The following is a 14,315-nucleotide window of genomic DNA, read 5'->3' as shown; positions in this document are numbered from 1 at the left end:
TAAAAAACAGTAAATCATTTTGGAAGACATGGATTATTATCTCTATTATTGCAGAGCTATTTTGTGAGAGGCAGTGGCACCATGGTATTGTCACTGTATAGTACACCCACCTTGGCTCCTCCATCCTTCACCCAACCCCGAGATGCCACTTCATTCTAAGCCCACTGACTTTGGCTAATGCTATCACATCCCCCACTGTCCCACCCATCCTGCCATGTACCATTACCTTTATCTTGCACCCAACCCATTGCCACCTTTCCCACATGTACCATTCCTCATCCATTCCAATAAAAATCACTTATCCCTGTTATGATCTAATCACCCATGTTCTCAATCTAAATATGGGTGCATGCAAATTTCTAGGATGATCCATCTTATAAGGCTATGCCCCTTTCCTTTTGAAATCATGAACAATCAACTTTCAACTGACTGGAAATTTTGCAGTCTGAACTGAGACAGAACAAAATGATTACAGAATGCATAGCCACATTCCAAGATGGAGGAGGGAGATCAATGAATCACTCACATGGGTGTGAAGAGGGAGATGTTGCCTGTAACCCAAATATCCACTGAAAATTGTAACTGAGGAAGAGACATTAAAACTGCAAAGTGTTGGATATTGAAACAATGGCTGCCACAGACAGACCCACACAAAACTTCTTCAAAATACACAATGGGTGAAGTATTTTAAGGCACAACAGCCAGCCAAAAAGGGAAATTGCAAGTGACACAGCCTGTCTCATAATCATTGCAATATCTTCAACATCTGACAACATCCAAGAAACAAGCAAACTTAACTTTGTAAAATTCATTTGTGGGTTACAACTGTCACTGGCCAGCATTTATTGCCCATCCCTAGTTGCCCTTGAGAAGGTGATGGTGAGCTGCCTTCTTGAACACCCATGATGTTACAACATTAAAAAAAAATCTATGTCTCAAGGGTAATCTAAGGATCTGTAGTGGCATTTTCCTTTTTTTATTGAACGCTAACCCTCTTTCATTCTGGTGTGTGTGTGTGTGTGTGTGTGTGTGTGTGTGTGTGTGTGTGTGTGTGTGTGTGTGTGTGTGTGTGTGTGTGTGTGTGTGTGTGCGTGCGCGCGCACACATGTGCGCGTCCTACTCTCGGTATGAGGCCTTTTTTTTGATATTACATTTTTTATACTTTACTCGGGTTTAATGGTTAATAAATTTGCTTTTCCTGTGTCTCAAGAAAACCTTGTTTGATTGGCTCCTTATTATTCACAACTTAAGTAGGTAAATATGCATTCTGATTTGGAAAAGGGCATAGCCTCATGAAAATCAAACGTAAAACTTGTTGTGACCAACTGAGGACATTGAACTGAGGGATCCTGCTCACCCCTTCTCACCTGATCTTAACATCTGTCATGGCATTAACTCATGAATACAATTGAGAACTCTTCATAGGTGCTACCTCAATTAGAGGTTAATGAAACATTTATTTCCAATGGGAAACAGATGTAAAATCAGTCCAGATTATATTTTTGTACCTTACTACATTAATGAACATTCATCAATTTGCCTGTCATCAGAATATATCATTGTGAATTCTGCAATGTCAGGGTGAATCATTAGGACTTCATTGTTACCTATTCATTAACTTATTTAGGTGTCCTTAACATGATATGTGAATTGGGCTAATGTCAGAATAAAATGGATCTCAGAGTTTGAACAGGAATGAAGATCAAGATCAGCTATAAGACCAGAATCTGTTTCATCTTTCAACATCGAAAAATAAATAGATTGGTAAATCTAGCAATCTCTACAGGCAGAAATCCCACATGTTCCTTTCTTGGAAATATGAGATAGAAACTATCATGCATGTAGCATTGAAGCATTAATCAGCAAGTACGTTTATTATTTAAATAACAGTTTGCTATAATACCCAGGGAGTGAAATTGGACTCTGTAGCACCCATTCTTTTGAGGATTAGTTGGTGAATTATTTCTTCTGACTGTCATTACAATTCTGCATGATTTGGGTGATTTTCTGTATGTGTTTAAATTTTCAATAGTCTATGGGGTATGGACTGGCTAGGGCTGAAGTACTTTTTTTTTGGTAATTTAAAGGCTTGTGCACGAATCAGTTGCTTCCACGCATAGAATACCTGCAGAGCAGAAGGAGGCCAGTATTTTACACAGGCTCCTTCTCCCTCCTCATTCTCCCCGTAACCCCACACATTTACCACCTTAATCCACTTAACTTATACATCTTGAGGCACTATGGGGAAATTTAGCATGGCCTATCCACCTAACCTGCACATCTCTGGACTGTGGGAGGAAACTGGAGCACCTGGAGGGAACCCATGCAGACACGGGAAGAACATGCAAACTCCATATGGAATCCATGGCTGGAGTTGAACCCAGGTCCCTGGCGCTGTGAGGCAGCAGTGCTAATCATTGTGCCACTGAGCCACACATACAGCCTAATCGGACTTTGAACAAGCCTGGAAGAATGAGCAATGGTCTCGCAGAGCAGGACTAATTGCCAGAAGAGAAAGGAAGAAGGGCAGAAGGACTCTTAGTAGGAAGTGATGTTCAGCAGGCATGATCATGGATTAATTCTCTTATCTGAGCCTTAGAAACAATCAGTTTTTGAGATATCTGTGATTCACTGAGAAGGTTCTCACTGAAATTGGCCAACTTCTGGGACCATAACTCCAACCTCAGTGTAGGCAAAGATAACATTGCCTGTGGTTATCAAGATAATGATGGCTCTGGACTCCTTTGCATCTGGTTCCTTCCCAACTGCTGCTGCAGATGAAAGATGAAAGTGCAATGTTGCAGGTTAAATTGCACTGCTAAACAAGATGGATCACTGACGTTCTCCATCCACAGATAAACAGTTTTATTTTAGTACCTCATGTCAGAGACAAGCAGACAAAGCTTGGACCTCCAATGATTTCAGGTGTCCTTGTGGGGCAGGGTGTAATTGATTTGCATATGCTTCATGCAAGTGCCACCATTTACGTGAACCAAAAGGCATTTCATTTCCACAACATGCTGCTGGGGTATAACCACATTCAACACATCATGCAAGTCAACGTCTAGTACCCTGGCAGAGTCAATATGCCCTTTAGTCAGTTGCAGTTCACTGTGACATTTGTACTTCAACCGTCGCAGCAAATCGATGAGTAGTGACTAGACGACAAAGGCTATCTATCAGAATGTAACTCATGACTCCCAGCCTGCTCATTTGCAGTGCAGAGGCTCAATGGAAGTCATGCAGACACAAGGATAGAGCCGGCCATTTGCACTAATCCTCAAGTAACACGTAACTGCCTGCAATGGGGCGATACGGTGGAACAGTGGTTAGCACTGCTGTCTCACAGCATCAAGGACCTGGGTTCAATTCTGGCCTTGGGTCACTGTCTGTGTGGAGTTTGCACGTTCTCCCCATGTCTGTATGGGTTTCCTCTGGATGCTTCAGCTTCCTCCCGCAGTCCAAAGATGTTAGGTCGATTGGCCATGGTAAATTGACCCTAGTGTGAGGAGATTAGCACCGTAAATATGTGGGTTTTCAGGAAAAGGGCCTGGGTGGGATTGTGGTCGGTGCAGACTTGATGGGCCGAATGGCCTCCTCCTGCACTGTAGCGATTTTATGATTCTTGGATTCTATGCATCACACCAGGCAGTCTGGGCCTCAAGCTCAATCATGGTATGTTCCATACTGCACAATATTGCCATCCTGAGGGATCAGTCTGCCACTGACTGTGAGGCAAGAAAGGTGCAGGAATTCATGAAGAGGAGATGGAGAAGGTTATAGTGGAGACATCAGAGGAGAAAGAGAGAGGACAGATAGGAAGGCGATGGTATTAGCTCGGCTATTAATCCAGAAACACAATTAATGTTCTGGGGACCTGAGTTCAAAGCCCACCATGGCAGATGGTGGAATTTGAACTCAATAAAAGATATCTGGAATTAAGAATCTACCGATGACCATTAAACCATTGTCGATTTTCAGAAAAACTTATCTGATTCATCAATGTCCTTTAGGGAAGGAAATCTGTCGGCCTTACCTGGGTCTGGGCTGTGTGTGACTTCAGAGCCACAACAATGTGGTTGACTCTCAATTGCCCTCTGACATGTCTGAGTAATGATGTGGGTATGCCGGCGTTGGACTGGCGTAAACACAGTAAAAAGTCTGACAACACCAGGTTTTAGTCCAACCTATTTGTTTGATAATATACTCACAAGCTTTCGAGGGGACTGCCTCTTCGTCAGGTGAATGGAGAGTTCTGGCCTCAGACAGAGCATCAGTAATCTCTAAACTGTCTGTGCTTTATATGCTCTGTCTGAGGCCAGAACTCTCCATTCACCTGACGAAGAGGCAGTCCCCTCGAAAGCTTGTGAGTATATTATCAAATAAATAGGTTGGACTAAAACCTGGTATGTCTGAGTAAGCCACTCAGTTTCAAGGGCAACTAGAGATGGGCAATAAATGCTGGTCAGCCAGCATTGCCTATGTCCCACAAATGAATAAAAAGATTAGGCTGTCCATTTCTGCCAGGGCTTCACATGAATTTATATGAATGATTCCAGTGACCTCAACCTCAATTCACCCTTTTCCAATAGTCTCACATTCCTTACATTCCCTCTGCTGCTGACAAACACATTGCCCTCCTGGCCATTCTGCGAATTTAAAGCCAACTTAAAGCAGACGTTCTTGTCTACTTTATTAAATCAAACTGTGCCATAACACATTCACAATTAAATTAATCACCCCTGCATATTCTTTGAGTGGCTCTTCTATGTATCTTTGTCTGTCCTCGGATTTCCCCAGTGGCTACAACATGGTGGTGGAAGTTTCAGTTGAGAAGTCTGTGGATCTCTTGGAGAATGAACTCCATCAGCCTGGTCCTAGCTGCAGACTCCACCAACCCAGCAATGGTGACGGATAGCATCAAGGGTACTTGGTGAAGTAGTGGGGATAAAAGCAATAATCCAGCTTTCATCTCGAGCATCAGCAGCCTTGGAAGGAGCGAAGCTCAGAACCGCAGTCATCCTCAACAGCCACAAACAGTGGGGCTTCTTGTGCCAAGACGAGAACTTGCTTGAAATGGGTTTGCAAGTTGAAATGCAATCGAGCATTGGAATCATGGCCCCTCATTAGATAGCCCACTTCTGTGGCTTCATCACTAGTGTGAATTGTGCAGTAGAACTGTGAACCAGCTCCCTCCAGAGTGCTGAGCTGATCGACGTGCAAGAGGAAGGCTCAGGCAGGCATATAATTTACAGAGGCTGCTAATTCTCTCTGCATCCAAACCCCTTCCTCTCCCCAGCCACCCTTGATGCAGTGTTTCATATCTGTTGAAGGATGGAGGAGGCACAGAACATAAGAACATAAGAACATAAGAAATAGGAGCAGGAGTAGGCCATCTAGCCCTTCGAGCCTGCCCCGCCATTCAATAAGATCATGGCTGATCTGTCGTGGCTCAGTTCCACATTCCCGCCCTCTCCCCATAACCCTTAATCCCCTCGCTTATCAAAAACCTTACCATCAACCTGTGTCTTAAAAATATTTAGCAAGGCAGCCTCCACCACCTCAACGGGCAGAGAATTCCAGAGATTCACCACTCTTTGAGTGAAGAAGTTCCTCCTCAACTCCGTTCTAAACCGCCCCCCCTTTATCTTGAGGCTGTGCCCCCTAGTCCTACTGTCCTTTCTGAGTGGGAAGAGTCTCTCCACCTCTATCCTATCCATCCCATTCATCATCTTATATGTCTCAATGAGATCTCCCCTCATTCTTCTAAACTCTAATGAGTACAAGCCTAGTTTATTCAGCCTCTCCTCATAGCACTGCAGTGGGGCTGTGAGGCAGTACATAGCATTGGCCATTGGCTCTTGCACACTGACATGCCAAAGTCTTTGCAGTTTATGCAACCACCTGATAAAATTTACCCTGGCGGAACGAATAAGCTTGTTCATCTTTCTATGACACGTGTGGCTGAGGTCTTGTGCATTCTCTGAGCACATCGGCATGGGCTACCTGAGCCCATGCAGCTTTGTGTTCTCTCCTATCAGATGGATACAGTGTCTGCTTTTGCACCTCTACATGGCCCAGGAGGACACGCAAGAAGGTATCACTGAACTTCAGAGCTAAACCTGGAGAACCCTTTCCACACCTCTCAGTTTGTGAAGTGACGGTGAAAGTATGCAAAATATGACGTCCGGATATGACAGGAGATGAAGCGTGATTGAGCCCGCTCCAGCACAGAAGATGGCACAAAATCCCTGGATGCGCAACTAATAACGTGGGGCCACCAGGTATAGTACGAGTCCCCATCGTCCTCTACAATGGGATTCATTCCCCATCCCTGCTGGATGATCCCACCTGAATGATCCAGGTGGGATCACTCAGATGCCTGTTTCCGATTTTGGGCTTATCTGCAATTTAACGCTTGCAGTTTGTAAATAATCAATAAATAAACAGTCATATTCCTGTATCAGAAACTATTCCACTCGTTCTGATGTTCTTCTCCATATTCAGCAGCTCCCATTCTCCTTCATTTGCCCTTAGTCTTTGCGAGGAGTTCTGTTATTTATAAAATGATTGAATGCTAAGAATCCAGTCACTTACTTTTATAAATGCCGGCACAAAAAGTAGCACTAGTCCACAGGGAGGATTGTGGGCCAGACAAATATAAATATATGAGAAGCACTAATTGCTCCCAAAATCATTCTGTTTTGAGGCTGACATCTTTGACGAGGATTGCAGTTTGCAGAGAGCAAGAACTAGAGGGGTGGCAACTAGATATGATATTTTCCAACCAACTTCAAGGGCCTAAATTGGCAGGCCTGAGGTTGGGTCAAGTTTAGTCCTCAAGCCTTGTTCAAAACTTTTGCAAAGGCACCTTTTGCACCTTCATCATCAGCTTTCACACTTTACCCTGAAGATCATTCAGTCTCTTGCCTACTGGGAGCAGCCTGAAGATAAACCCCTGGAGGTTTACAGCAGGCACACTGGCTGTGAAAACTCCACCTGCCTTCACTGAACACAGACTGTGATTAAAAACAATGTACCTTCTGTTCGCAACTGTCTCTAATGGTGCAGTGGTCATTGAAATCCCTGAGTAGAACAAGACTGGTGCCTGCTCAGTTCACCAAACTCTGCAAAGGGTCTAATATCATCTTCAATACATAAATTTGAGTCCTAATGCATCTTTTCGGTGACCACCCAGGATGCCTGCAAAGCTGTCTTTACCAATTATTGTGGCATCCATAATATTGACACATGTACATCTGGGGCAGGGTGTTGCACCCTAAGACCAGTACTTTTTGACCATGTCAGTCTAGAGGGGACATAGGAGAAGGGCAGGAAGTTTAAGGGGGATGTGAGGAAACGTTTTTTCACCCGGGGGTGGTGACAGCCTGGAATGCACTGCCTCGGAGGGTGGTTGAGGCAGGTTGTCTCATAACCATTAAAAAGTACCTCAATGAACACTTGGCACATCATAACATTCAAGGCTATGCGCCAAGTGCTGGCAGATGGGATTTCAGGCATTTCTCGCGTGTTGGTACAGACCCGATGGGCCAAAGGGCCTCTTCTGCACTGTATGATTCTATGATTCTATGTTTCTTCCCTGATAACTAAGTGAAATGCGGTCTAAATCAACCATTAATTTCTAACATCAACTGTACTGTCTTAAAACAAAATCAATAATTCCACAAACGTAAAGGAGATTCTTTTCCTGAACATTGATTGTTTCCTTTTTGACTATACATTAACTCTGAAAACATGTCATTGTAACTTTCAATTGTTTGCCAATTGACCTGGTGTTGGATTTTTGTGATTATTCCATCCTTAGACTTGGTCAAAACAGTGATGTAATGGTGGTAGGGGGCGAAGTGCGTACACGTAAAAGACCAGGATCAAAAATCTAAATCAATTGGAGGGAATATTGAGTATTTTGTTCATCGGATGTCAGCATCACTGATTATCCAATAGTCATATTTGAGAGTCACCCACATTGGCGTGGATCTGGAAGTCACATATAAGTCAGGTCAAGTAAGAACAGCAGATTTCCTTCCCTAATGGGCATCAGTGAACAAAACTTGATTTAATGACAATTGTTTCACAGTCAACATTAGACTTTTGTTTCCCAATTTTCCTTTATTAGATTCAAATTTCACTATCTGCCTTGTATGGGATTCGAACCCAGCTCCCCAAAGCATTACCCTGGGTTTCTGGATTACTAGCCCACTGATAATACCACTACGCCACCACTTCTTCTGCTATAGAGAGGAATTTATATGTAAAAAGTAGACTTTCCATCATCCAGCAAGAAACAACAGATTGTTTTGCAGAACCAGATTATTACTACATACAGCACAAAATCACTATTAGCAGCATTGATGACATTGCTAATAGAAACAGCAAGATATATTCTTAACCTTCCCCCTCCTGTCTTCACTTATTTTGTGCTGGGGTATAATTGCACAAGTTTTGATGGATATCAGTTTTCATCTACTGTCCAAGTAACCACTCTTCACATGTGAACCAATACAGCTGACAATAGTGACTGTCAACTCTCCCATCACAGGATCACAGGGATAGCGATCAGAATTGAGACCCTCTGTTGATTTGTCTCTTCTTGTCCCAAAATATTGAGACCCATTATAGAGGTCATACAGTTTTAGAGTTTAACAGCACAAAAAGAGGCCCTTTGGCAAATTGTGTCTGTACTGGACATCAGACACCTTTTCTAATCCCATTTTCTAGTACATGGTCCATAGCCTTGTATGCTATGATGTTACATGGAAACATAGAAACCAGAAGCAGGAGTATGCCTATCGGTCCTTCGAGCCTGCTCCGCCATTCATCTTGATCATGGCTGATCATTGAATTCAATATCCTAAACCCCGCCCTTCCACTCATATCCCCTGAACCCCTTCGCCCCAAGAGCTATATTTAATTTTTTCTTGAAATCACACAATGTTTTAGCCTCAACTACATTTGGTGGGAGTGAATTCCACGCATTCACCATCCTCTGAGTGAAAAAAACAAATGTTTATCCAAATGCTTCTTGAATATTTTGAGGCTTCCCACCTCTACCACCCTCTCAGACAGTGGATTCCAGTCTCTGAGTGAAAAAAAACATTTCCTCAGGTTCCCTCTCAACCTCCTGCACCTTACCTTAAATCTAAGCCCCCTGATTATTGAACACTCTAATAAGGAGAAAAGTTCCTTTCTATCTATGACCCTCATAATTTGATACACCTCGATGAGGACCCCCTCAGCTTTCTCTGCTCCAAGGAAAACAACTCCAGCCTAACCAGCTTCTCTTCATAGTTGAAATATTCGAGCCCAGAATATATCCTGGTGAATTTACTCTGCACCCTTTCTAATGCAATCACCTTCTTCATTTTGTGTGGTGATTAGAACTGCACACAATACTCCAGCTGTGGCCTAACAAGCATTTTATATAGCTCCATCATAACTTCCCCGTTCTTATAGTCTATGCCTCAACTAATAATGGTAAGTATCTCATAAGCCTTCTTAACCACCTTCTCTACCTGCATATAAGTACTCCTGGCTGTGACCAGATAAATGAGTCCAGGCATGGAATCAAACCCTGTAAATGCTTTCTAATGTGTAGCTTAATACCAATCATTTGTGCACTGACCAATTGATTGATAGATCTGAGGAATAGAATTGCATCTATCACTGCTCAATGATCAAAGATAGTCTGTAGCATTTTCCCTCAGGTTCAAAATCAAAAGACTGATTGGACAGGTGAATTTGCACTAATTATATTTTAATTTCTTTAATTATTTTCATCTTTATTCACATTAAATCCACTTGGGCCATTTTTCCTTCCAGGTAATTTTTGGAAGTGAAATTTGTGTAAGATTCAGATTGGTAACAACAAAAGAGGATTGGGTCCATTAGCAAGTCTATGGATGGAATGATTCAGGTTCTGAACTGGAAATTGAAGCAGATATATCCTGCTTCACATGAAGCTGATTTGGAAGGGGTACAGTTTTGTGTCACCATTCACAATGAAACGCTTGAGCTTATATCATCAAATTCCAAGTGAAACCTGTAAAGCCAAACAAAACAAATCATTTTAACCGGCATGGCTCAGTTAATAGCACTCCCATAAGGATGTGGTTCCAGTTGTACTCCAGGATTCCCGCACAAAAATCAAGGCTGACACTCAGAAGCAGTACTGATGGAGTACTGTAGAGTCAGAGGTGCCATCTTTTGAATGTAACATTTCTACTGAGGCCCCAGCTGCTTGTTGAGGCGGATGTGAAAGATCCCATGGCACCATTTTGAAGAAGAACAGGGAGTTATCCCCAGTGTCCTGGCCAATATTTCTCCCTCACGCAACAGCACAAAAACAAATTAACTGGGCATTACCACATTGCCATTTGTGAGAGTTTGTTTTGTGCAAATTAGTTGCTGTATTGCCTACATTACAGCAATACCTACATTTCAAACATACTGAATTAGCTGTAAAATGCTTAGATGCCTGGCAATCGTGAAAGGAATTTTTATTTATTTGTCATAATTAGACTTTAGTGAATGTATTGCATTATTGTAAACTTTGAAATTATTTACATTAATAATGTTGTATCTTAATCACCAGTTGCTTCATATCCCCTCCGATTCGATTTTCAAATTTGCTGATGACACCACCGTAATGGGTGGGTTGGATCTCCATCAATGATGAAATAGAGTACAGGAATGAGAGAGAATCTGGTGAACAGGTAGGACAACAATAATCTCTCCCTCAATGTCAACAATACAAATATCATCGACTTCAGGAAGCATAAAGTAGAACATGCCCCTTTTTATAACAACGGGGACAAAGTAGAAAGAATCGGGAACTTCAAGTTTTAAGGTGTCCAGATCAACAACAACCTGTCCCAGTTCCCCCATGCTGACACTACAGTTAAGAAAGCCCACCTTCGCCTCTACTTTCTCAGAAGACTAAGGAAATTTGGCATGTCAGCTATGATTCTCACCAAATTTTACAGATGCGCCATAGAAAGTGTTCTTTCTGGTTGTATCACAGCTTGGTATGGCTTCTGCTTTGCCCAAGATTGCAAGGAACTACAAAAGGTCATGAATGTAGCCCAATTCATCACGTAAACCAGCCTCCCATCCATTGACTCTGTCTACACTTCCCACTGCTTCGGCAAAGCAGCCAGCATAATTAAGTACCCCATGCACCCTGAACATTCTCTCTGCCTCCTCCTTCCTTCGGGAAAAAGATACAAAAGTCTGAGGTCACGTACCAACCAACTCAAGAACAGCTTCTTCCCTGGGGCTGTCTTTTGAATGGACTTACCTTGTATTAAGTTGATCTTTCTCTACACCATAGCTATGACTGTAACAGTGCACTGTTTTGTTTCCTTCTCTATGAATGGTATGTTTTGTCTATATAGTGCACATGAAATGCTACTTTTCACTGTATGTTAGTACATGTGGCAATAATAAATTAAATCAGGTTGAAATCAATACTGAGCAAAGTATACATTAATCCTGAAGTACATTTATTTTATTTTATTATTTATTTTTGTTTATTAGTCACAAGTAAGACTTGCATTAACACTGAAATGAAGTTACCATGAAATTCTCCTATAAAACATTAATAAATACATTTTTTCTATCATTTTGTCTCATTTTTATGGAAAGAACATTTCTTTGTAACGAGGAACAGAATTCTGTCGGATATTTTTGCAGCGTTACTAAGTTAGTTTTGTCATATCTTTTCATCCGCTTAATCAGAATTATGTTCCATAAATCCTAGTCTTCGCATGAAATAAAATAATAATCGAAGTGTATTTTGCATTTGGTTACATGAACTTGAGGAATTTTAAGGTATCTATTCATTCACCCAAACTTTTCAGCTTCTATGAACCAATATGTGCACCGATGATTTTGATACCATTGAATAAAGTATGTTATTCATCAGTCTCTAATGCTGACATCAGATTGACCATGCCACCACTAATTGGAAGAATAACAAGATGCTCTCATTCAAATTAGCATATTAACAATGGTTTTTGTTACAAGCTCAAAGAATACCTTACCTGTAGCACAATCGATTTATTCGAACTGAAGGGACATGTCTTTCCACAGACCATAAGAGAAAATTCTGGAAAATCTCAGCAGTTCTGAGAGCATCTGTAAGAAGAGAAAAGAGCTGACGTTTTGAGTCCAGATGACCCTTTGTCGAAGCTAAAAGGCATAGAAAGCTGGAGATTTTTATACTGCAGGGTCAGGGAATGAAAGATGAGTCAAAGCCACAAAAAGAAGGGGAAAGGCTGCTAATGGCAGTCCAAAGGTATGCAAGGCCAAACGGCAGAGAAGCTGAAATCAGAGAGTCAGCGATAACAGATGAAGATGTGGGAGGAGGGGAGAGATGGGTAGAAGAGAGGTAAAATAGAGAAAAAGGGAGAAAGGCGAAGCAAAGGGGGAGAAATAGTAAGGAAAGGAGGTAAAAAAAATAGGGTGCAAGTGTGGGGAGGGAAGATAAATAAAGAAATACAGTAAAGAAATAAAAGGTAGAGAACAGTTAAAAAATAAATAAAATGAAAACAAAAGGGTTGAGGTGGGGGAAAGCTAATTATCTGAAGTCGTTGAATTTGATGTTGAGGCCGGAGCCAGAAGTTGAGATGCTGTTCCTTTAGTTTGCGTTGAGCTTCACTGGAACATTGCAGCAGACCCACAGCATGTGCATCATGGCAGAGTTCTCATCACTATGCCAGGTAGGACCTTTTGTACACGATTGCATTTCAATCCCAAACAGCTTTCTTTGTTTACACCCATTCCAGCCGGGGATTTGTCAAGTGCAATAAGTTGACTTTTACCATTCCTTTTTTGCTTTTAGAATGAAAGGCTACCCAGGTTTCCAAGATATTCAAAGCAAGAACAAGAGAAAAAAAGACCTACCTCCTGAATGATTTCAAATCACCACGGTTTGCAAGACACCATCAGGAATTTCAGAGCTTGTTAAACGTTTTAATCCAGTAAAGTTTAGTGACTCTTTAAGGCAATTATGTTGCCTCAACATTACTGCCTGATATCCTACATTTATAATCCAATATAATTTTGTAGTAATTTGCAGTTAACTGTGGAATGCAATATAATGAACTTCCAATCCCAAAATAATGTTAAAAGGCCTGAATACGAGGCTTCCCACTTTTCAAGTAAAACAATTTCCTGTGATGTATTGAACTTTTCACAACAGATGTAAAATTCATACTCTTTGATAAAATACTTTCTAAATGATGATTAATCAATCACTTTTTTCCCATGGTAACAATATAGATGGTGAACATCTGACAATAAATAAACTGCTCAGTTTAAAGAAGATATATGACCAATTGCATTGGAGGAACTCGATTGGGTCTAAGGACTATCCTATAGGATAGCCACATTACAAGACATTAGCAACTGCAACTCAGTATTTATTGAAAAATCTATTAATTTACTGTCTGTGTGGAGTTTGCCTATCTTCCCCGTGTTGACATAGGTTTCCTTTGGGTGCTCTGGCTTCCTCCCACAGTCCAAAGATGTGCGGGTTTTGTTGATTGGCCATGCTAAATTGACCCTTAGTGTCAGGGGCACTAGCAGGGTAAATATGCGAGGTTATGGAGATAGGGCCTGGATGGGATTGTTGTCACTGAGGCCTCGATGGGCCGAAAGACTTCCTTCTGCACTGTATATATTCCATGAAAATTGATCTTCCCAGGTCTGAATACGAGCAGCATCCAGCATGTCCACTCACAGCTAGTTCTTTCATCAATGTCACAGCTCCAAGGGTGGTGCCTCCGAGCACAATCTTCCTAACCATAAGCAGCCAAGTACCTTGACTATCATTAGAAAGCTTTGACTGAGATCTTGTTTATTTTGTCAAAGGATGTTTGTCTTCCCATCTAGACCCTTTTAAAGCTGAAATCCTGACTTGGAAAACTCAATTCTGTGGCTTTAGAGACGAGATTGCCCCTGAACATGACTAGTCAGGGAGGAGTGGTTTGTCTGTTTGATTCCAGGAATCACTTGCAATCAGCACCTCAACATTGTGTGACAGGCATGCGATTATTGCTATCTATGCTGTTCATTCACAGCATGATCGTTTGCTTGGGGTCAGATTGAAGGCAACCAGCACCTCTTATCAGAGAGGTGCACTTTGGGGCTGGATTTTACACGCCCTCACAGGCTTTTATTACACCAGGTATGAGGAAGACCAACTATGAAACAATTAATCTCATCTACAACATCTAATGGCTGCGAGGCCAGCTTCTGGCTGACTTTCCTAAAATCCATCCGTTGATTGCAGA

General features: G+C 41.8%; 1 long non-coding RNA gene across 1 annotated transcript in view; it reads left to right on the top strand.

The window, feature by feature from the left end:
* Positions 1 to 11,748, top strand: part of LOC145350635 (uncharacterized) — a 65,999-nt gene extending 54,251 nt beyond the window's left edge. The window contains exons 2-3 of the long non-coding RNA XR_013888238.1: positions 10,613 to 10,733; positions 11,665 to 11,748. This is a non-coding gene — a long non-coding RNA (uncharacterized LOC145350635). The remainder of the gene's footprint in view (positions 1 to 10,612; positions 10,734 to 11,664) is intronic.
* The last annotated feature ends 2,567 nt before the right edge of the window (positions 11,749 to 14,315 follow it).

Source organism: Carcharhinus amblyrhynchos, chromosome 1, assembly GCF_965287045.1.
Source record: "Carcharhinus amblyrhynchos chromosome 1, sCarAmb.v2.hapA, whole genome shotgun sequence".
In the NCBI taxonomy this organism is placed as follows: Eukaryota; Metazoa; Chordata; class Chondrichthyes; order Carcharhiniformes; family Carcharhinidae; genus Carcharhinus; species Carcharhinus amblyrhynchos.
This window is presented reverse-complemented; position numbering and strand designations above follow the sequence as displayed.